The sequence below is a fragment of the Cervus elaphus genome, chromosome 31, assembly GCF_910594005.1.
Source record: "Cervus elaphus chromosome 31, mCerEla1.1, whole genome shotgun sequence".
Taxonomy (NCBI): Eukaryota; Metazoa; Chordata; class Mammalia; order Artiodactyla; family Cervidae; genus Cervus; species Cervus elaphus.
In genome coordinates, this window is record NC_057845.1 from 22730362 (window position 1) to 22753707 (window position 23346).

The 23346-nt window shown below is 39.4% G+C and overlaps 1 long non-coding RNA gene across 1 annotated transcript; it reads right to left on the reverse strand.

Annotated features, from left to right (window-relative positions):
- LOC122687369 lies at window positions 1-23003 on the reverse strand. The gene is made up of 3 exons (XR_006339130.1): window positions 22934-23003; window positions 4559-4693; window positions 1-62 (listed from the first exon to the last, which is right to left on the reverse strand). It is a non-coding gene; the product is annotated as an uncharacterized LOC122687369 (long non-coding RNA).
- Between the last annotated feature and the right edge of the window lie 343 nt (window positions 23004-23346).

Sequence of the window (23346 nt, forward strand, 5' to 3'; positions counted from 1 at the left end):
GTATTGTAGCTTCAGCTGCAGCAACAGTCCTTCCTTCTAATCAATATTCAGGGTTGGCATACCTACGGAATAAAATACCGTTTCCATAGATGACTCTTTCAAACTAAGCAGCAACCTGTTTTTCCAGCCACTCTTTTCCAACACATATTCTGTGTGTGTCAGTCACTCAGTAGTGTTCAACTCTTTGCATCCCCATGGACTGTAAGCCTGCCAGGCTTCTCTGTCCATGGAATTCTCCAGGCCAGAATACTGGAGTGGGTAGCCTTTCCCTTCTCCAGGGGATCTTCCCAACCCAGGGATCAAACCCAGGTCTCCCACACTGCAGGCTCATTCTTAACCTTTGAGCCACCTGGGGAGCCCCTGAGACTTTATTTGAACAAATATCAGTTCAAATTAGACAGCACCAAACTGAAAGGAGTGAAGAATGCTCCATTGACTGGGGTAAAGCTTTTATAGAGAAGATAGGAAAACAGAGCAAAGACATTATTTGACTGGCTATCACTTATGGAATTGCCTTATTTGGAAAAGCCTCATTGGATGTCTGTCATTAGTTGTCCTTACGTTTCTTTTTCGCAGATTCTAGCACACTGATCTTGGCTTAGGTTTTGCTTTGCTTACACAGGCCACCAAGGGTTGGAACCACCCCAGTCTAATGGCCTTGTTTAATTAAATGCATATAGATTCAATATATAAAACTTTATATATATATACATTTATCTATGTATATACATTTATATATGTATAAAATATATTTTGCCAACAAATGTCCGTCTAGTCAAAGCTTTGGTTTTTCCAGAAGTCATGTATGGATGTGAGAGTTGGACTATAAAGAAGGCTGAATACCAAAAATTTGATGCTCTTGAACTGTGGTGTTGGTGAAGACTCTTGAGAGTCCCTTGGACTGCAAGGAGATCTAACCAGTCCATTCTAAAGGAGATCAGTCCTGGGTGTTCATTGAAGGGACTGATGCTGCAGCTGAAACTCCAATACTTTGGCCACCTGATGAGAAGAACTGACTCATTTGAAAAGATCCTGATGCTGGGAAAGATTAAAGGCAGGAGGAGATGGGGATGACAGAGGATGAGATGGTTGGATGGCATCACTGACTCAGTGGACATTAGTTTGAGTAAGCTCTGGGAGTTGGTGATGGAAAGGAAGCCTGGCGTACTGCAGTCCATGGAGTCGGAAAGAGCCAGACATGACTAAGTGACTGAACTGGACTGAACTGAAAATATATTTACGTAAATATAAAATAAAAAATTTAATATGTATAAATATCATACATAATTTTAATGTAGGATATTTATATTATATATATTTAACACATCATTAACACATATGTTAAAGAAAAATAAAGAGACATGGAGAATTGATCAGGAGTTACAAAATATCTAAGACAAAGTCCCAAAAAAGAAAAATAAATAGAAATAAATTAAGCAGGAGAAAATGGAGAGGGCCGAGGAGTATAAGGAGGAGCAAAGTCATGAAAGATAAAGAAAAGACCAAGTGCCAACTGGGTACAAGATGAAAGATTTATATCTAGGCACCAAAAGAACTAGACATTCTCCTTTAGAGTTCTCAATCTGAGGGCAGCAAAAGTGTGAGGGTATAAAATCAATGTATTTTCCAAAACAAAATGAGTTGTTTTACTTAGCACTTCTTTTTTTTTTTAATTTTTTTTATTATTATTATTATTATTTTTTTCCAGTGGGTTTTGTCATACATTGATATGAATCAGCCATGGATTTACATGTATTCCCAATCCCGATCCACCCTCCCACCTCCCTCTCCACCCGATTCCTCTGGGTCTTTTTAAAAAAAGTAATTGTGGTTTCTCTTCAAACCAACAAAAAAGGAATTGAAGAAATAGAAGTCATAGGATCTAAGAAATAGTGGCCCCAACACAAAAGAACCATGAAAAGAAATCCCTTCAGAGTGGGCTCTGTGGCACGTGAGAAGAAAAATGGTCAAAATTGGAACATGAATATCAAGGGTTCTAGCCACAGTGTTTTTAAGAACAAAAGGATTAACCTCAACATGTTGTAAACTTGAAAGGCAGGATTATCCTGAGGCTGAAATAAAAGCTCAAGTTTCTTCTTTCAATAAGGACAATGAAAAGAAGATTGAAAACTCAAGGAAAAGAAAAGATTTATGTGAGGAAGCCTCAAAAAATACAAAGAAAAGTGCAATATGGGATGATTTTGAACTCCTCATGGTGTGGAAGGAAAGAGAACCCCTTGACTTTCACTCTTGGAGTGTTTGTCGCATGGATAAGGTTTAGGGAAACAGGATTATATCATTCTACCTAGTTCTGTGGTGATTAATAATTACTGTAATTATAATACTGAAAACATTTATTGGTTCTGAATTTTAAAATATAAAATAGACAAAAGGTTATATAGTTAATTAATTATAATGGTAATACATAACTTACATAATACATAACTTATATAACATGTTATAATAAATAACACGAATTTGGTCAATGTAAAAAATAATGGCACAGCTAACAGAGCTAAGAAAATATGGAGGAAAGGACGAAGAAAGATGTGGAGAAGCACTAAATTTTTTATCTTACTATTGGAACTTAAGGAGTTAATGCACGTCAGCTTTGATAAATAAATACACAGTTTGGTAATAACATGACTAGTACAATATTAAGGGAGTGGAAATCAACTGGAAATAGAGAGTATAAGTTTGCAAATTCATCACCCTTCATGTGAAAAAGTAAAGAGATATTTTAAGTTGTAAATTTTGGGCTTTACATTTGTTAAACAATTGAGGGTGTTAATGTAAAATGGAGGTATAAATGTACAATTTAATGCAGGAATTGCAAATTGGTAGCCCACAAGCAAATTCTGCAAAAGAGGCCTTTTTTGTTTTTTATTTCCCATAAAATGTTTGTAAAAATTAAGAAACATATCCAAAACATTCATGCTTCCCATTTTTCTTGAGAAAAAAAAAGTGGAAGAAAGATCTAGCAGCGTTGAAGTTGCATTCCTGCTTGGGAGCAACTAACCGGAGCCGACAAACGGGCCTCCCTTGGATGGAGCCTGTGCTATGCCACTGAGCACATTCCCCAGCCCTGCACCTGTGTTCCTTATGCCCTGCTTAATGTGTTTACTTTGCTGCCTGGTCTGTGAGACTGAAGTTCATGATCCTCGTTGAGAGTTAAGAAGTTAAACACCAGACGAACCACACGTGGTTCAAGTTTGGTTCTTCTGCGGAAGTGGGAAGAGTACAGTTTGGAAGATAATAATCTTTCATTTCTACACTTCAGTACAGTTTGAACCAGCCTTTTCATTTTTATGTCTAATTGTCTATTTGTGTTTATTTTTCTATGTGTGTTTTTTTGTCTGCGTATGTCTATATCTACATCGTATCTGTGCCCGGCCACAAACTGGTTCAGAGACAAAGCTCTGGGAGGAATAAACAGACCCTAGTCTAGAAGAAGGGTCAAGCACAAGTTGGAAGATGACTTTCAAGGTATTAGTTCGGTGCCAGGAGCCCATAGATGTTATGTGCATGCTCAGTCATGTCTGACTTTTTGAGACCCCATGGACTGTAGCCTGCTAGTCTTCTCTGTCCCTTGAATTCTCCAGGCAAGAATAGTGGAGTGGGTTGCCGTGGCCTCCTCCAGGGAATCTTTCCAACCCTGGGATCGTACCCTTGTCTCTTATGTCTACCTGCATTGCTAGGGGAGTTCTTTTTTGTTTGTTTTTTAATTAATTAATTTAGTTTAATTGGAGGCTAATTACTTTACAATATTGTAGTGGCTTTTGCCATACATTGACATGAATCAGCCATGGGTGTACATGTGTAGCCCCTCCCACCTCCCTCCCCATCCCATCCCTCAGGGTCATCCCAGTGCACTGGCCCTGAGCGCCCTGTCTCATGCATCGAACCTGGATGCCAGGGGGGTTCTTTACCGTTAGTGTCACCTATAAATAAAAGAAAAAATTAGAACGACTTATCTGCTGATGGATGTAATATACTGTTTCTCTGCTCCTGCTTGTGGCCAACTGTTAACTCTCACAAACAACCATTGCTCCTCTACATTCCCTAGCCTTCTTGGCTGGATGTTGCAATTAGTTGACTAGACTCTTGCAGACAAGATGTGGGCAGATGTAATATATGCTAATCCAAAGCCTGACCCATAAACCCTTCCCAAGCAACCTTTCAGATCTCTTTTCCTCCCTCAGCAACTTGAAAGCCAAGTGTTCAAGATATCTTAGCTATAAGACAGAGGGCACCTGTCTCACCCATACTGGACTGTAATGTGAGCAAGAAAGGAGACTTTGTTGTGAGCTCTGGGGGATTTCTGTTCCAGCAGTTACTGTTTATTACCTAAACTAGTGCCTCTCAAACTTAGCATGTTTCAAAATCACCAGGAGGGCTTGTTGAAACACAAACTGCTCACAGGCGATTTAATACTGTCTCCTACATACTGGCATTGAAGGCATACTTATTGTAACTTGTCTGCATTGAAAGGAAGATGTAGGAAGAATGGATGATGCCAGATTTTCAAGATGTAACATAAAGGGTGCATTTGTCATACCTGAGATGACTATAAGCAGTCCAGAAAGTGATGACTTCAAGTTACCTTGACGCACAATTTCAATTGCAGCATGATTATGATCTTCTGGGAAACCAGAGGGCAGACAGATCAGCCTCCACTGTTGAGAGGTCACCCCTGTTGAGAAAAATCATGGATCAAACTGCAGGTGAAAGTATAGGACAGAAAACAACCTGACATACCAACAATGCTTCAATGCTATCATGAGAAAGTCACATCATGGGGTCAAGAGAAGTGCCACCATCTCATACCTATATGTTTATCTATAACAGTTTTAAAGAGGAGCTCTTCATTTCTGAATAAAAGCAGTAATAAAAAGTTACCTGTCAGAGGAAGGAAAATACCCAATAGGAATACCACAATTTTAAGTCAAGAACATTGGCAGAAAAAGAATGCATTTCTAATGACCAAGGAGTGACAGACTCAACCCTAGAGGTTAAAAGCAGTGATTAGACAAAATTCAATTTTCTTCTTCTCTTTTCAGATAGGAAGAATGTGCATCTGTGTAGTAGGTCTTTCAGAAGTATTTTTCACAACAGTGATTTTACCATATTACCAAATTTGTCACTCTTCCTTTTCAAAAAGGTAGTTTTACATCCTCTTCAATAGCTTCTTACCCTTCTTGTACACTCTGCCACAAGCCACACAAACAAGTCTTTCTTTTTATATATAATGATATAAAATATTGTTATTTTAGTATTTAACATACTAATATTTAATTTGTTAATTGCTTCACCATAATATGATAATAAATTATCCATATTTTCCCAGAAATTACTCTTTCTATTTCATATTTCCCTTAGATTTTTTGCATAGATGAAATCATAGAAATTCCTGCTTGGACATTGCTATTAATATTCCTGAGCAGAACTTTGTAACTTCTAGTTATTAATTGAGAGCCAAATGAGAATGGTCTGATTACATTATTTGACTTTTCCCATTCTACTTGCAATCCAATGGGATGTTCACTCTTGATGATATTAATTCTTCACATTTTAATTTTAATCTTAGTTTATAAGCCATCTGTTGTCCTTAACTCTATAGGTCAAAAGATAGATTTAGTTTTTCGTCATCCTCTTGAAATTTGAATACAGATAATGATGAACTAGAATGGATTTTATTACAGTTTTCATGTTCAAAAACTTTTAAAATTTCAAACTACTCAGGAAAAGATAGTTTTTAGTTCTATTTTATTCATGTTGTTTTTACAATAGAATTATTAACTATCGATTATTTAAAAAGCATTGTGCTAGAAGCTGATGAAGATTCAAACATCAAGAAGACACAATATCCTCTATCTTCTTAGAGCATAGATGTAGGGTGAATTTAATAAGTACTTATGGCCTTTCCTGGTGATTTAGTCAGTAAAGAATGTGCCTGCAATACAAGAGACCCAGGTTCAGTCCCTGAGTCAAGAAGATCCCCTGGAGAAGGAAATGGGTACCCACTCCAGTATCCTCGCCTGAGAAATCCCATGGACAGAGGAGCCTGGTGGGCTACAGTCCATGGGGTCGCAAACAGTCAGACACGGTTGAGCAATTAAGCCACCACCAATGTGGTCCTGATAGTTATTTAAATGAGACAACATGTCTCATTTAATGGAGTCGTTTCTGCTAAGTCCATATCACCAAGCCAGGACTTAATACCTAACTTGATGACAGTTTCAGCCTCTCCAGGAGTGGAATCTTAAATCAGTCAGTCTGAAATGACCTGGTCAGTACAAGTGAGGTAACCTTTCTGATAGATCCTGCTGTCCCCTAAAGGAAGGTGACCTTGCCACAACAATCTACTCTTTGCTAGTAACTTTCACCCCTTCTGCCTCCCAGAGTCTTCCATTTCATACATCTACTCAGAGCTCCTTTCTATTTGCTAGCTGGAATGTTGCCCAACTGTGAATCATCGAATAAAGTAAAAAAAAAAATCTTTAAAATTTACCCAGTTGAATTTTTGTTTTGTAACATAGTAAATATGAAATTCCTTCAGAAAAGCAGAACTTAAGCACTATATATCAGAAGGTAGATTGTTTGCAAGAGGAATCGGTGCCGGTTTTGTAGCCAACTGAATGAGATCTTGAACAAGTGTAGGATATTGATTGCAGAGAAGGCAAGTGTAGATGGGAAGAGAAGGAGGTACTATACACAGCATTTCGGGGCTGGAATAACTCTGGAGGGTGCTTATAAAGACAGTGGCGAGTATCATTAGTAATAAGGCTGATAGAAGGCATTAAAAAGTTTAAATGTAACATACAGGAGTATGGAGTTTGCCCTGTGGTCCTCAAGGGTGTGACAGATGAGTGAGAGAATGACAGTTTTGTTTCAAAAAGATTTTCTGATGACAGGTATGTACAAATAAATTAAGGAAAGCCTGAAGATCAGATTTAGGTGATGGGAGAGAAATTGTGTGGGAAAGCCAAAGGAGAAATCAAAGAGAACTCTGAAGTTGAAAGGCTGGTTAACAGGGTGAATGATGACTTTATATGCTACAAAAAAAGAAGTCAGGAAAGAAGCTTGTTTGAGGAAACATGTTACTACAGACTTGTAAGTTAAAAATGATATTGGGATACAGGAGGGGAAAGGCAGAGCCAGTAAGTGTAGAAATGGAGCTGGAGCTCAAAAGAGGGCTGGGCATTAGTGTGAAAGATTTGGAAAATGCCTGAAGATATAGGGGGGTGACTGAAATCAAACGGAAGAGTTTGGAGACAGAAAGGTAGAAAGCTAATACTTATTCAGGACCAGCATCATTCAATTTACTTTATTCACACTAAATTCAAACACTAAAATTGACATAGCTCCCAGAACCTCTATAATAGAGAAAATTGTCAGCTAGGTCAAAAGTTACAGAAAGAGGTAAATCTAGGGATCTCTGCCTTGGGGATTAAAATCATGACTGAGAGAAACTATATAAGTAGTCTTGTTTATTTCCTCAGGTCAAATGGAGATTTGGCAGTTAGCTAGGCCATCTGACAGAGTCAGAAACCAAACAGGATAATTCCTACCTCCCCCAATCCACCTGGAGTCTGAATCATTCGTTTGGATTTTCCAGAATTGACCACATCGTGTTGTAACTCTCTGTCTTCTGGCTAAACAACATGCTTCTTAAGGGTAGGGCTTTGGCCTCACAAATGCTTTACCCTTAATGAAGCTTAAGACATTTTTGTTTGAAAAAAAAAGTAGTTGAATAAAAATGGGCCTCCATTGTATATAGATCCTAAACCATTTTAATTAGGAATAAAGGAGAACCACTGATTCAGTTTCAGGACCAGTAGAATGCTGGTGAACAGAGAGCTACTGATGACAAAGATAATTTAGAGGCCCTAGGATTAGACAGTAGGTCAGTCTTCCCACTGCTATCAGAGAGATAGGCTTCATGGATTAATTGTTATTCCCAATTTACAAATGAGTTTATAGAAGCAGATGGTTAAGTCACTTCTAGAAGACCATAATGTGTCAACTTTATGGTCAGAGATCAGGAGATCAGAACTTGAAGGAACTGGCTTAGCATAGAGCTCAGAGTCTGTAACCTAACTGAGAGTTTCCTCGAAATTCCGAGTCTCAGATAAAGTTTTTCCCTGAGGTATGAAGGTTTTCCCTGAGGTTCATTTTACATGAACAACTCAGAGGAAACACGCACCTTTTGTTATTATCTTTTTAAAAATCATATCTTCTTTATTAAAGATAAAGTGGGAATTTCTGATTGAAAAATAAAAATTAAAATGGTAAACCTTACCCCACTCCCACCCTCCCCAGAAATAAACATGCACTGCATGATGGAGAAATACGTGACAAACATATTTACTCATGTCTTATCTAGAATCTTTAAAACGATTAAGTGGACTGTTACCATCCCTTGTAAGAGGTATATTAGATATTGGTTTAATAGGTTTATTTCTTCAATACAACCAGGAATAAGCTGAGGTGAAGTCACAGGTTCTTTTTTGACCTCAGCACAATCTTGAAACAGGGCACGGAAGAGTTAACCTGAGGCCCAGACTGTCTCCTGCTGATCAGTAACTGAGAGGGAGCTGCAGCTGAATGTCAATAGCTCATGTGAACCTGGGTAACCCAGCTGAGCCCTCTGCTTGCCAGCGCTGGAGGAGGTAATCAGCTTGACCCGGGTGACCTTCCTGAGGCCATGTTCTGTCCTGCATCTGGAAGCTTCTTTGCATATGCCTCCTACATGCTGCTCTGTTGCACCCCTTTGAGAACTGAACCTGAGTCAGCCTTAAGAAGAAACACAATATAAATTAGTCAATGCTGTTTGCACAATATTGTAGGTGATTAGGAGAAATAAAACCTCAAGATTTCCAGGAACAGCTATGACAACGGCCCTTCCAGCATTGAAGGTTATATAAGAGTTCTGTCAGCACCTCACGGTTTCTTTGTGGAAGTTGTGTCTCATCAAATGCTTTCCACTTTCTGGTTTTGCTAAACTGATTTGCTATTGTTTTATTGTTTACTTGTCACTATTTTCATTGCATCCCAAGGATGCCACACACCCAATTTACATCATATATTAAGAGTGTATTTCCTATGATTTTTGTTGAATTTTGAAAGAACATTCTATGTATTCCGTTCAGGAAAAGAAACTCAATCAATAATTAAACTCCCCTCTATCTGTGTCTAAATACACTGTCATTAAAAGAATCTTATTCATGAACAGAGAGTGTGAATGCTAATTCTGCTGTTTAATTTCACAGCTTACATAGCCAAGCAGAGCGCAGCCAACAGCGTGTGCATGCTAAGTCACCTGAGTCCTGTCTGACTCTTCATGACCCCATGGACTGTAGCCCACCAGGCTCCTCTGTCCATGGGATTCTCCAGGCAAGAATATCAGAGTGGGCTGCCATGCCCTCCTCCAGGGGATTTTCCTGACCCAGGAATTGAACCTGCACCTCTTCCATCTCCTTCATCAATGGGCTTGTTGTTTACCACTAGCACCAGCTGAGAAGTCCATGACTTATTATATTTTTAAATTTATTGCTATATTTTATTATTTATGGGTCAACATTATAACAGAACTACAATCCATCCCCAAGAACCACAAAAGTCCAAACACAAGGTACCATGCACTCTTGTCCCACAGAGGAAATAATTTAACCATGTGTCTTTGTAATGGACCTCAGAATCACTATTACAAAGACACGTGTTCCCACAAAAGTAAGGAAGAGTTACCATCTTTCTAGATTCCATATATATGTGTTTTAATAAAGATTACCCTGCTATACAAATCCATAAATAAGTCTCATAACAAATATACAGTTTATACTCCCATGAAAATGGGGCTTAAATGTAACAAAAAGATTTAATTGCCTTAAACCTATGGTGGTGGTTCAAGACTCCAACTCAAAGGCACATTATTCTATACAGCAGCTCAAGTCTTCATTCTTACCCTAAAGCAAATTTACCCCCAATTATATTTATTATGTGTGTTCAGTCTTTAGTATGAAGGAATGCTTGATCATGACTAGTGACTTTTGCCTTGAAAAAAAACTATATGGTGTAATTTCCTTTGGTTTTTATAATAATTTTTAAAATCCTTACTTAAGAAATTGCTCCAGAAAAGATGAGTTCTTTACTGGATGCTCAGCCACCATCATTATTTTGCAAATCAAAGGAACAAAGAAGATACAACTTCAGTGTGGGCAAAGGAAACAGGCAAAGTTGGAATTCACAATCTGTGATCAAATACTATAAAATACTGTGTAGCCTTCTTTGGACAAGCACACATGGTTAGACTGGGGAAAAAAAAATAAAAGCCTGCTAACAAGTCTATATTAAGCTTAACGTTATACTCTCGACTTGGTCCTAAGAGAAGCAACACAATTATGAACCCTAAGATGAGCTGAGGCAACAGATGGTAAAGATTACTTGAGGGAGATGACACCTATATATTTGACCACAACTGTCAAACATACACAGAAAGGCTAAATAACAACTGCACTTAACCCAGACTTGCCCGTTTCTGGCTCAAGCATCTTGTAACTGACAGCTTAAATATCTCTAAGCAAGTATCTTAAGAGTGCAATTCCTAAGGGAGGCTGACTTTTCAAAACACATGCCACGTGCCCAAGTAAATCATGCACATAGATGGAGCTCTAACAACCAAGTCAAACTCATAAAATATATTTTTCCTGTTGATTTTTAAAAGCCCGTTAAGATTGGATTGCATGATAGCTAGTCATTTCAGCAAAGTCTAAATTTATACAGAGCGTTTGCCACTAGAAAAGTGTCACATGTTTGTTTTGACCCTGGAACACTCCTTTTCACAAAAATTTGTAGAATCAATCTCTATGAAAAGTCAATATAAAAAGCAAATCTGCTTAATCTAATGAGATTGTACCGTATTGCATTGTAACAGCACAGAAGAACTCTACTGCTTAGCGGGGAGTGTCTTTTTTTTGCTTCTCTGACCTGCATCACCAGCACCCCCACCCACACTTCCTCCAAGGGAGAAAGTGTTAGTCGCTCAGTCGTGCCTGACTCTTTGCAATCCCATGGACTGTAGCCCACCAGGCTCCTCTGTCCATGGACTTCTCCAGGCAAGATTACTGGAGTGGGTTGCCATTTCCTTTGCGGGGGAACTTTGCAAACCAGAGATTGAACCCATGTCTCTTGCATTGTAGGCAGATTCTTTACCTTCTGAGCCACCAGAGAAGCCCCAGAAGGGAGAAAAGCTTTGTCAAAAGACTCCCTGGTAAATTAAAAGCACTTTGTGGATAGTAATAGTGTGCATCGCACCAGAATGAGACCTAGTTATTCAGTGTTCTCCAAGATGTGTCCCTGCTAACTCGGGTCAATCAAATGCCTCATACCTGAAATGAACAAGTAGGCTTCTGAAATTGCTCCAGTAACGAGGCTAAGATAAACAAATACACACGTTTTGCATAGCTCCATATTTCTACAGTCAAAATATGACTTGCACAGTTTAGTCCCCAAAATGGTCTTTTGAGGTTATCCTTATTGAGGATATGAAATGACTGTGTGTTATGCACTAGGTCCTAGGAAGATGGATAATTCTCCCTTTGCAGATATTTATGCAGAGCAGACTCTGTGATAAATAAGGGGAAAGAAAGACAGTGAAGACACAAGCTTAATCTTAAGGAGTTTCCACTCCAGCTGAAGAAAGAGACAAGGAACAGTTACATGTAATAAAATTGTGTAATACCATAATAGAACTATGAGTCAAGTCCTGAGAGTGTCCAGAGATGGAGGAAACCACCGGTTTTATCTGAGCCACTAGACAAAGGCCTCTCAGCAGAGGTGACCTGAGGCCTTCAGGGATGCCCTTGAATTGGATGCAGGACTGGAGATAGGACATACCACTTGAGATGCATGTTTCAGTGTATAGTCCTGGTGCTGAAAGCAAGGTAGAGGGGGGAAACAAAACAGACTAGAAGTCTGGGCAACCAAGTTTTAAAATACATCTAATGTGAAAAATCCCAAACATTCACAAAAGAGAAAAAAAATAATAAATAACCCCTCAAATGCCATTAATCTAGATTTAACAGTTCTCAGAATTTGAGTATATGTGTTTCATCTACCTTATTTTTTTTTTCCCATTTTTTCTTTTCTTTCCAAGTTTTTTAAAAAAGTATATCCCAGGCATACATCAGTCACCTCCTCTGACTTTATTATGTATCTCTCAAAAAATGGGCATTGTCTTATCACAAACAAAATTGATGTTAATTAAGGACCATCTGAAGAAGGAAATGGCAACCCACTTCAGTATGCTTGCCTGGAGAATCCCATGGACAGAGGATCCTAGCAGGCTACAGTCCATGGTGTTGCAAGAGTCAGATACGACTTAGCGACTAAACCACAACCATGAACCATCTAATAACTGGCCATATTGAATTTCCCCACTTTTTTAAAATTATTTTTTTACATGGTTAGTTTATTAGATTGGCAGCAGATTTTCTTTTTAAAGCCCAAATGCCATTGAATGGGTTTGGATAGTATCTCACAGGAGGGCTGAGGTTATTATCTAAATAAATCCTTGTTGAACAGCCCCCTAGCTAGAACAGTGCCTGGCTCAGCATTAATCCTAAGTCATTGTTTGCCAAATTGCACTATCCTGAACTGAATAAAGTTTTTAAGTTGAGTACCATTTTATCAGTGTTCAGTTTTGATATAACTCTGGTGACTCTAGGTTAGACATTGGAAGGCCTGATCTAACAAAAAGTTTGTATGCTCAGGGAGCCTGTAATATATGAGATCAATGTTGCAGGTGAAAAGATCATAAACTCTAAACTGGAACTTTATAAGACAGAAGTTACCAGTTTATAGATTTACTGAAATGCTAAGTCTTTGAGCCTTCTGGAACATGGAAAGGGGCCATACTTATCCTTGAATATCTATATAGACTAATATCTGAATAGACTACTATCAAAGATACAATAGATCTTTCACAATCAAGGGAAAAATGTATCCTCTAGTGATTAAAGAATTGTTTTTGAAATATGTGTTTCAACAATGTTCTGTTTGAGTTATTCTTGGACAAACCTGTGTATTTTCTCAGTACCTAGCAAGAAACCGCTGGAGGAGAAAGGTCCAGAGAGAACAGTACTCATCACGTGGCAAAATTTCCACACCCACTTTATAATTTGATACATTCTTATATGTTTCTTATCTCACTGTTTCTCTTTGTTATTCACAATTGGTAAAACGTATAGGACGAAAATCATTGCCTACATTTAACATGTAAGTAAGCTGAGGTCCAGAGAAAATGACGGCCATCTTCAAGGTCTCAAAGCTAGTTATTAGTGGAGGCAAGATTTGAGGTCAAGTGTCTGCTGCCGCTGTGTGGTGCTGGGTTGTGTCCATTTCTTTGCGACCCCATGGAGTGTAACCCCAAAGTCTCCTCTGTCCATGGGATTCTCCAGGCAAGAACACTGGAGTGAGTTATCATTCCCTTCTCCAGGGGACCTTCCAGACCCAGGAATTGAACTCATGTCTTCTGCACTGACAGGCAGATTCTCTTACCACTAGCCACTTGGGAAGCCCACTGGGAGGTCAAGAGTCTGGATACCAAGAAGAGCACCAGTGGTTTTATGTTTCTACAATTTCGTTGATATTTATTTTCCATTTCTAGCACTGTTTTGGTTTCATTTGTCCTGTAGCAACAAACGTCCTGTGCAGAAGAATCTGGAAAGCAATGAAGATTCCCTGTTCTTGTGGGTGGGCCAAGTAAATAAACCTCAAGCAGTTTGAAGATTCCTTGAGAGCTGTCAGCCTCCTCTTCATATTTTTTATAGGTTCTTCAGTATCCATTATCATTTTTGACAATTTCTTCTAGGATATAGACAGAATCCTATTTTCCTCATAAAATAAACTTCTTCTATTAGCAACTGGTGATTCAAAATGATTTGAACTACTTATTATGCAAAATTGGTGTGTATATATATATACACACACACACATACCAATTGGTATTGTCCAACTCTTTGTGACCACATGGACTATAGCCCACTAGGCTCCTCTGTCCATGGGATTCTCCAATCAAGAATATTGGAGTGGGTTGCCATTTCCTTCTCCCAGGGATCTTCCCGACAAAGGGATCAAACGCACATTTCTTATGTCTCCTGCATTATCAGGTGGGTTCTTTACCTCTAGAACAACTTGGAAAGCCCCTCTAGGGATAATTCTTTTTTATCAAAATCCATTTCAGAAATTTTTGTGTTCAATTTGTTCATAGTATCCATAATGTGTGGACAAGGAAATAACAACTCACTCCAGTATTCTTGGGCTTCCCTCATGGCTCAGCTGGTAAAGAATCCACCAGCAATGAGGGAGACCTGGCTTTGATCCCTGCATTGGAAAGATCCCCTGGAGAAGGGAAAGGCTACTCTAGTAGCCACTCCAGGACCCTGGCCTGTATATACATGGCCTGGACTATACATGGACTGTATAGTCCATGGGGTTGTAAAGAGTCAGACACGACTGAACGACTTTCACTTTCACTTTCTGGTATTCTTGCCTGGAAAATTCCATGGACAGAGGAGCCTGGCGGGTTACAGTTCATGGGTTAACAGAAGAGTCAGATACAACTTCACATGCATGCATTGCATTGCATCCATAATATGTACACTGTGTGGCTATATATTCAGACATTAATACTGCCTAAATTCTGACCATATTAAATTTTAGTATAGAAATCTTCATAATATCAGATTATAGTGCTAAAATGAACAGAACAAAAATTAGTTCTGGTTCAATCATTCCACAGCAAATTATCATTAGTCAATAATTACGAATAAATGTATATGTTTCTTGCATTAATATATGCATTAATTACAATAATATGTATTAATCTTGCATTAAGATATGAGCCACAAGTTCTACATTTAGCTTTCTGTTGATGTTCCTTGTGTGATACCCATTTTGTTCAGCTCGTGGTCTTGTTTCCAGTGTTACTGTCTTTCCAAGTCATTTTTCACTTTTACCTTAAACAATGTCATTATAAAAAGTTTTTCTAATTTTTGAAAGTGAAATTACTTTGTACAAGTGTCCTTAGAAAAGATGGTATAATAGGCAAGTTCTGTAATTTCTAAAACCTCAGGAAATTGGTGTAAGATATAAATGAAGATTATTTGGGATTTTTTTTTTTTTTCATCTAGAAGCCCCAGAAATTTAATTGTAAGATCGATTGTTTCCACTTACAAGCCAAGACTGTGATAGGAGCTATATTTGGTTCCAAAATCTTGTTGCAGAGAGTTCTGATTGAGATCACGCTCTTGCCTTTTCACACAGTGATTTCTCAGAACACTCCACTGAGATAGGTGTTAATTTCTATCCTTCTTTATTTCCTACAAGTGGAATTAGAGTGAGAATGTTCAACCAGCTTTTTTTTTTTTCTTTTAAATTAACTTGTAGCACTTTGAACACTCTTGGAAATGAAGGAAATTCATCCACCTAGATTGGGAAATTGTGCAGATTTACAAGCCTTAAGTTTTGCTCTTCATTTTGTTACCATTTTTGTCAATGGTGAGTACGAGGGGAGATGTCGTTGACACTGAAAATATTTCCTAAGAAAGAGGAAGAATAGATGCTATTAAACTTATCGGAGCTGTTGCATTTCAAAACAACAACCAAAAAAGGCATTTTTAGAATAGTGGAATTAAACTCTAGACAAAATGGGTGTTAGAGACAGTGCATGGGGGTTTGCTGGGGAGATTCAGGCAGGAGCAAGCTTCCTTCATCAAAATATGGTATTCAAAAGGGATGCTAGGAGCACTGCAGTGACTATGTCTTAAAAGTTTTGTTTTTGCTACAGCACTGAGCTGGGGGCCTTGTGGAAAACAGATGTTTAATTAAAGCCTTGCTGCATGAACGCATGCATGGGTCCAGGTTGATTCTGAAATAATATTCACATTCATATGACACAGTATCTCCCAGAACTTCTTAATTTCAACACCTAACTTCTTGAGACCTCTAGAAGGAAACCAGGTCATCCTTCTTTCTAAAATGCAAATCTGGTCCTGGTATTCTTTTAGCTAATCACCTTCTGTGGCTTCCATGTACCCACAGGAATAAATCCAGGTTCCATAGCCAGACATAAAAAGCCCCTGATCCTATCTCAGACTCCAGCTTCATCTCTTCCTCTCATTTTTCAACCCCTTCCCTTCCACCCCAAACAAATTAGAGGTGTCAACCAGCATTCTCTTTCTGCACTTTTGTGGATGCTGTTCCCAGCATTCATGCTCTTCAAGTCCCTGGTTAATCACTGTTCTGCTGCCCATTGCTCAGTAGTGTCCGACTCTGTGACTCCATGGACTGTAGCCCTCTAGGCGCCTCTGTCAGTGGAATTTTCCATGCAAGAATACTGGAGCAGGTTGCCATTTCCTCTTCCAGGGGATCTTCCCAACCAGCGATCTAACCCATGTCTCTTGTGTCTCTTGAATTGGCATGCAGATTCTTTACCACTGCGCCACCTGGGAAGCCCTGGCTAATCACTATTTGTCTTTTAGTATTAGTGCAAAGCTCACCTCTTCTGAGAAGCTCTCTCCTGCATCCTGGTGTCTGGCCTGAGTTCTCAACACTTTCTGGCACAGGGAAATGGGGTTAGCTGCCTGCTGTCCCCATGACCTGCTCTCTGAAGAACCTGGATTTTTTTCACCTTTAAATCCAAGGCACTCAGCATCAATGTGGCAGGTACACAGGAGTTATTGAAGCATGTTGGGGAGAAAAAGGTCAAGGGAAGGGAGAGAAAAAAAAAAAAAAAAAAGAATGGTGGGAAGGAAGGGGAAGAGAAGGAAGAAAGAAGAGGGGAAAAGTTGCTGTTGGTTCAGATCATATTTTTAGGCTCTGAGAGCTAGAAAAGAGCTCTAAAAAGAAAACAGTGCTCAACATTAAAAGAAAAAGGAAAAAAAAAACAAACTAAGAATGGGATATTTATTCTAAAGAATTAGCTTTTATATTTTGTAAATTGTTCATAGGCTTAATCGCAATAATTTTGAATCCATTCCTCTTGAGTGATTGCATGATTTAAAAAACAAAAGCAGCAATTTTCTTATTAAAGCCTGCACTTTGAAATCAAAGAAAGCATGATTATTTCCAAATTTATTTGACTCCAACATTGAGATGAAAGCCCAATTCAGAAATAACAAAATTTTCAGTCTAAAATATTTTGTTAAAATGCCAAGTAAAAAAAAAATTTAATTATTTTGCAGTTTTTTGATGTGTTTTGGGGTCATGAGATAAGTCTATTTTACTTCCTCTTTACCACGGGCTGGAGGTTTTTAACTATTTATGGGTTTCACTGATCAGCAAGTTGGGGTAAATCAAACCATCCTAAGGAGTGTGGAATTTTCATAGAAGTGGGGCTTTCTTTAAACTTGGTTACCTTTAAAGAGAACTTTAGATATGTTTGAATATCTTTTCTATAATATGCAAATATGCAATCATTTGGAGAAAAAAAATACAAATAACTAGTCATGCTAATTATAAAATCTTACACTGCGATGTGAATTCCTAAGTTTAAACAGAGGTTGGTTCTGGGGAAAGAGGATGTGCAAAGCACAGAAAACCACCTTAGACTGTCAATAGATGGTTCTCTTTGCTCCTCACACACACTCCCCACCTCTTTCCAAACTGCCTAGATGATCAGGGACCTCATGAAAACAAACACAATGTGTGGGGCAGAGAAGATTGGAGTTTGCCTCCAAATGTGCAAGTGAAAACTCAAGCTCCTTGCATTGATCGTTCACGTGTGATAGCGTGTGATAGCCTTGCTTTAGTTGTAACCAGGTTCTTCACCCCTCAGCAACCTTTCCACTTATAAATGTTGAGAAATCTACATATCTGCCAGATCAAGAAGCCCTGACCAAGGCCAGCCAGTCCAAGGCTATTCAGCCCAGAACAGCAAGTCTGAAATAAAACTGAGAACCTAAGTCTTGGCTTCCCAGTTGGTCAGACTCCTAGACCACATTGCACCATCAGAGCAAAGACAAATATCAAGGTTCTCCAGGGCAGTCTCTGTTTGTTTACAGATAGGTTTGCAGCCTTTCCGAAGCCCCGTTTGTCCTAATTTCTTCTTCCTGTTTGCAACTTATAAGTATTTCTGTCTTCCTTTCCCCTTACCTAATGTATTTATATAATCACTTTTACTCTTTTGTTTGAAATGGATCCTGGGAGAAACTGAAGAATGAAATGGAATAAAATGACAGGTTCTGGGTTGTCTGGGAGCATGCTTATGTCAAGGTATTGGGACCTATTTAAAAAGCGCATGAGCACCAGAGCATATTTTACATAAAAAATAAAAGGTGCTTTGAGCACCAAACAACTTCAGGCTCTCCCCACAAGTTCTGAATCAGAGAATCTTAAGACAATGAGGAAGTGATGCAAGTTAGATTATAAATCGATTAGGCCCCTTTCAACCGAAGTGCAAGGGTGAATTTGCCCAAACTTACATTGTAAATAAAAGCTTATATTGTAAATAAAACCTTACATTTTCAAAGTGTCTATTTAAATACACAGGTGTATCAAGAATCACATAAGATAGATTCATAGTCAATGTGCAGCTTTAAAACACATGATTACTTTGACAAAACTGAACAGCCTAGAAATAAAGTAGGAGAAGCAAATTTAACACAAGAATGCTAACACTTGAGGGAAAGCAGGATCCTCTAGTGAGGTCATGAAGGTAGACCAGCTGCTGTTGAACTTTGAAAGTGAACTTTGAGCACCAGGAAAATTTTAAGGTTAGAGATACTAGTTTTATTTTTATCTAATTTCATTTAACTTTATTCCTTGATGTAGGAATTACAAGCTTGTCCTTACACTATCATTAAAAGCCATGGTCGGGTCAATATTTGGCTCACAGATGTAATGGATATACACTATTTCTATCAGAAATCAAGAACATATTCTTACAGAGGCAGTTTTTTTTTTTTTCCTAGTCTGTAAATTTTATACCATTTTCCTTTCTAATTCTGTTTTGGTTTCTCAAGTCTGTTTCTCTTGGTTTCAAAATCTGTGTCTCCAGACTTGAACCCAGGAGGAAAAGAGGAGAGCTGCCTGGTCATTGGAACGTCCACGTGGTCACCAGGCCAACCTAACCTCACAGCCAGCAGAGCCAGAAGTGCCCTTGTGTGTCTGAGATCAGGCAGCTGCAGCCTCAGCGGCCCAGGAGCAGTCAGCCACAGTGACCTCTTGCGAGGAACTTGGCCATGAGTCCTGACCCCTGGGTGGGGCTAGAGTATTGCAATCAAACCCCATTGCCTAATCCTTTGAACTCCAGTGGAACCAAAAAGGAGCAAGGATGGGACGAGTCTTACCTCAAAAAGGGGTGCAGAAGAAAGAAGAGGAAAGATAACCAAACAGCCCCCTCAGGTGATAGAGGTTCCCGGAGGCTCTCTGTCTCACCTCTTAGGGGAGTTAACACCCTTCTGTTCTTACAGATAGTTAATAGGGTATAGAACCTTTGGAATGGGGAACGAAGAGCCAGACTGTTAGTCTAAGAGAAAAGAATTTAATCAGGAGCTGAACCAGGCTGGATAGGAGAGGAAAGGGGATCTCTTAGGAGTCCTAGGAATAGGAAGGATGAAATGCCGCTGTTTATCAAGGATTTGGGGAAACCAATGATTCCTGTGATACAGACTGGTTTTTATCAAATTTCCAATTTAACTATTAATATTGGACCATTAAATTATATTTAATAGTGGACCATTGCCTCAAGCGGTTTGGAAGAGAAAGAGGAGTAACCTGATGGCTTACTTACTCCATGAGAGGTTTTGTATATTTATTTTTTGGTTCATTTTTCCTGACTGTCTCTAGGACTATTTTCCAGATACGGAGCTCTTAGATATTTTTTTTCCTGGAAAGAAGTCACAACAAATGCTCATGAAAGAAATCACAAAAAAACCTTGTGAATGTTAACTACCATAGAATATTATTTTGAATCCTGTTGTCCTTGGCTCCTGGAAACCAGGTAAGCACACCACAGGTAGCCACATCATCATGAGCAGAAGTTTCCTCAGCCAAATTATCCAGGTCATGGCCTTCCAGAATGAGCACACCTGGAAAAACCGGTTAGTGAAGCTCTGAGTTTTCAGTAGGCATGAAGAAAAACAGAGGGGTAGCACCGTTTCCCTAACAGCATTCCCTGATGGCTTCCCACAGTCCTTAATCAAATTCTCTGATGTGGGTACCCAGCCTAACTCTTTGATTTCTCACATTGCCTGGAGGAAGCTAGCACTACACCAAATAAAAGAGCAGGAAAATTCACTCATTCATCCTCCCGAATCAAAAACCTAAAGGAAGAGGAAGCCTTTACAAGTTAGTAACCAACCTTTCCTTCTCCCTCCCCCTGCCTTGGGCAATTTTTTTTTTTTTTCTCCATGGTGGGGAGGACTGGACTTCAGCTCCGTTCTGAAATAAAAGGTTGAATTGGAGGATCTGGTAAGTTTTCATTTCCTTCATAGGATCAAATGGCATGAAGAGCCCTTAGAGACTGATTAACTGCATGACTGAGTGATTCATTTATTCATTCAGCCATTTAGCAAGTATTTGTTTAGGGCCTGCTTTGCAATAGCCACCATGCAAAGGCTGAAAATGCAAAGACAAAAGGGTGTGAGTTTTTGCCCTGGACTCATGGTCCAGTAATAGAGACAGTCAGGAAAACAAATAATTTGGATATGAATCATGCCTCACAAACTGAGATATGTGTGCAATAAACGTTGTTTTTCTTTATCTTCTTGAAAGGAGATTAAATACTACTCTAAGCTCTAACCTTGCAGGGCATCTGGAAAGTTCAGTCTCAGGCATTTCTGAAGATCTCTCCTTGCTTTGCCCCTGTTGTGCAAAGGTCTTTTGGTTTTTCAAAGCCCAGAGCATATGAGGAGACCCTCTACTATCTTGGGTCCACACAGACTATTCCCAGATGCCTATGGTTCACTCCCAGCTTATTCCTTGAGGTCTGGAAGTCCCACTATTTCTATGACACACATAGGCCACTGGATCCTCAAGGACACTGGACCCTGTTACCTAAAACCAATTTGCTAGATAAATGGACAGCTCTCCCTGCCTGCCACGCTCTTACTATTTTGCAGGGCTCCGCTAAGAGTAGATGCTTGAAAGAGTGGAACATGCTTGTTCCATGGAAGAAAAGCTATAACAAACCTAGACAGCATATTAAAAAGTAGAGACATCACTTTGTTGCCAAAGTCCGTAGTGTCAAAGCTTTGATTTTTCCAGTAGTCATGTGAGAGTTGGATCATAAAAAAGGCTATGCACTGAATAACTGATGCTTTCAAACTGTGGTGCTGGAGAAGACTCTCGAGAGCCCCTTGGACAGCAAGGAGATCAAATCAATCAATCCTAAAAGAAATCAACCCTGAATATTCTTCGGAAGGACTGATGCTGAAGCTGAAGCTCCAGAACTTTGGCCACCTGATGGGAAGAGCAGACTCATTAGAAAAGACCCTGATGCTGGGAAAGACTGAAGGCAGGAGGAGAAAAGGACGACAGTGGATGAGATGGTTGGATGGCATCATCAATTCAATGGACATGAGTTTGAGCAAACTCAGGGAGATAAAGAATGACAGGGAATTCTGGGGTGCTGCAGTCCATGGGGTTGCAAAGGGTCAGACACAACTGAGCGACTGAACAGCAACTAAGAGTAGGGCCTGCCTGACTCTTGTGGCCCTTAGGACTCACCCAACTCCATTCTCTTCCTTGTCTGGGAGGATCATCTCCTCTCTCTTCCTCTTGTGTATTTCCTCTGCCCCCAGTACAGCAGAATTTGCTCCAGGAGATACCCTACTGCAGGAATGACTATAAATGAATATCCCACTGATTATTCTGCTCTTAGACCCTAACAGTGAGTGTCTCCTCAATTGTCTTCTCCGGCACCACGCCCGGGTGACTCATGAGCCTCACCCTAGTCCCAGCCCACTGTTAGAATATAAGCTTGAATAGTGTTGCAGGAAGGTCACAACTAGGTATGGAGTTTAGGGGACTCAGAGAGAGGCTGATGTTTCCTCTGGGTCATGTTCACAATGTGTATAAGGTGTTGGGGATAGGCATCTGGTGTCAAGAAAAGAGAATGCAGGAAACGGAGGGAAGAAAGAGCCTGTGCATTCCAGGGAATGTAAAAATCCTCCTATGGGGTGTGTGTGTGTGTGTGTGTGTGCGTGTGTGTGTGTGTAGTAGGGCATAATGGTAAGAGATGAGGCTAGAAAAAACATTGGAGCTAAATTCTGAAGGGACTTCAAACAAATCTGGGGGGTTTCCAAGGTGAATTTCTAAGATAAACAGTTTACAGTCATTTTCTACAATATAGTATCAAGTGGAATATGGGGGTTTTAAAGTCTGTTGGATGTAGTTTGTAATCTCAACTCCATCGTTTTCTTGCCATGTGATTCTGGGTAAGTTATTTAACCTTTCTGTACCCCAGCTTCTATTATCTATAAAACGGGCATAAATAATGGTAGCAATTTTAGAATCTGTTTTGTAAGAATTGAATAAAACAAGATATGGAAGCGTCTGCACATTTCTGGGCATGGAATCATGGATAATAATGGCCCCAAAGGTCAGAAGAGATGAACGTCAGGACGAGCATGTGAGGCAAGGCTTTGGTGATTTCACCAAGTTCAAGTCACTGTCTGGCACCCAGACGCCACCCAATTCATTTTGTTCTGAGAGTTCTAAGAGAACATAATATAAAATAAAACGAGCCATCCGAAAAGAGAGAGAGGTGTATGAGTTTCCAAAGTCTGCTTGTAACAAAGTACCACAAACCAGGTGGTTTAAAACAGCACATATATATTCTGTCACCATTCTAGAATCTAGAATAAGTCCAAAATCAAGCCATCAAGAGGATCATGTTTCCCCTGAAACTCTGGGTGGAATCCTTCCTTACCTCTTTCTAGCTTCTGATGGGGTTTCTTGGAGTGCTTTTGTGGTCACGTGGTATTCTTCCTGGGTGTCTGTCTCATCTCCTTTCTCTTCTTAAAAGGACTCAAGTTATATTGGATTAAGCGCCCGCATACTCCACGATGACCTCACCTTAATTTACATCTTAATCATGTCTGCAAAAAACTGTTTCCAAATAAGGTCACATTTTCAGATACCAGGGGTTAGGACTTCAGCATATCTTCTTGGAAAACACAACTCAGGGTTTAATGGAGCTTGGGCTTGGAGCTGTGATTCTGGTGAAGTTACCTCTCAGAGGTCAGGTGTGTTATCTGCAAAATCAGGAATGATTCTAAAATGTTATGATTATCTGAGTCTGCCTTGATTCTAAAAATGAGATCTATCTAGGGGCAAAAATCT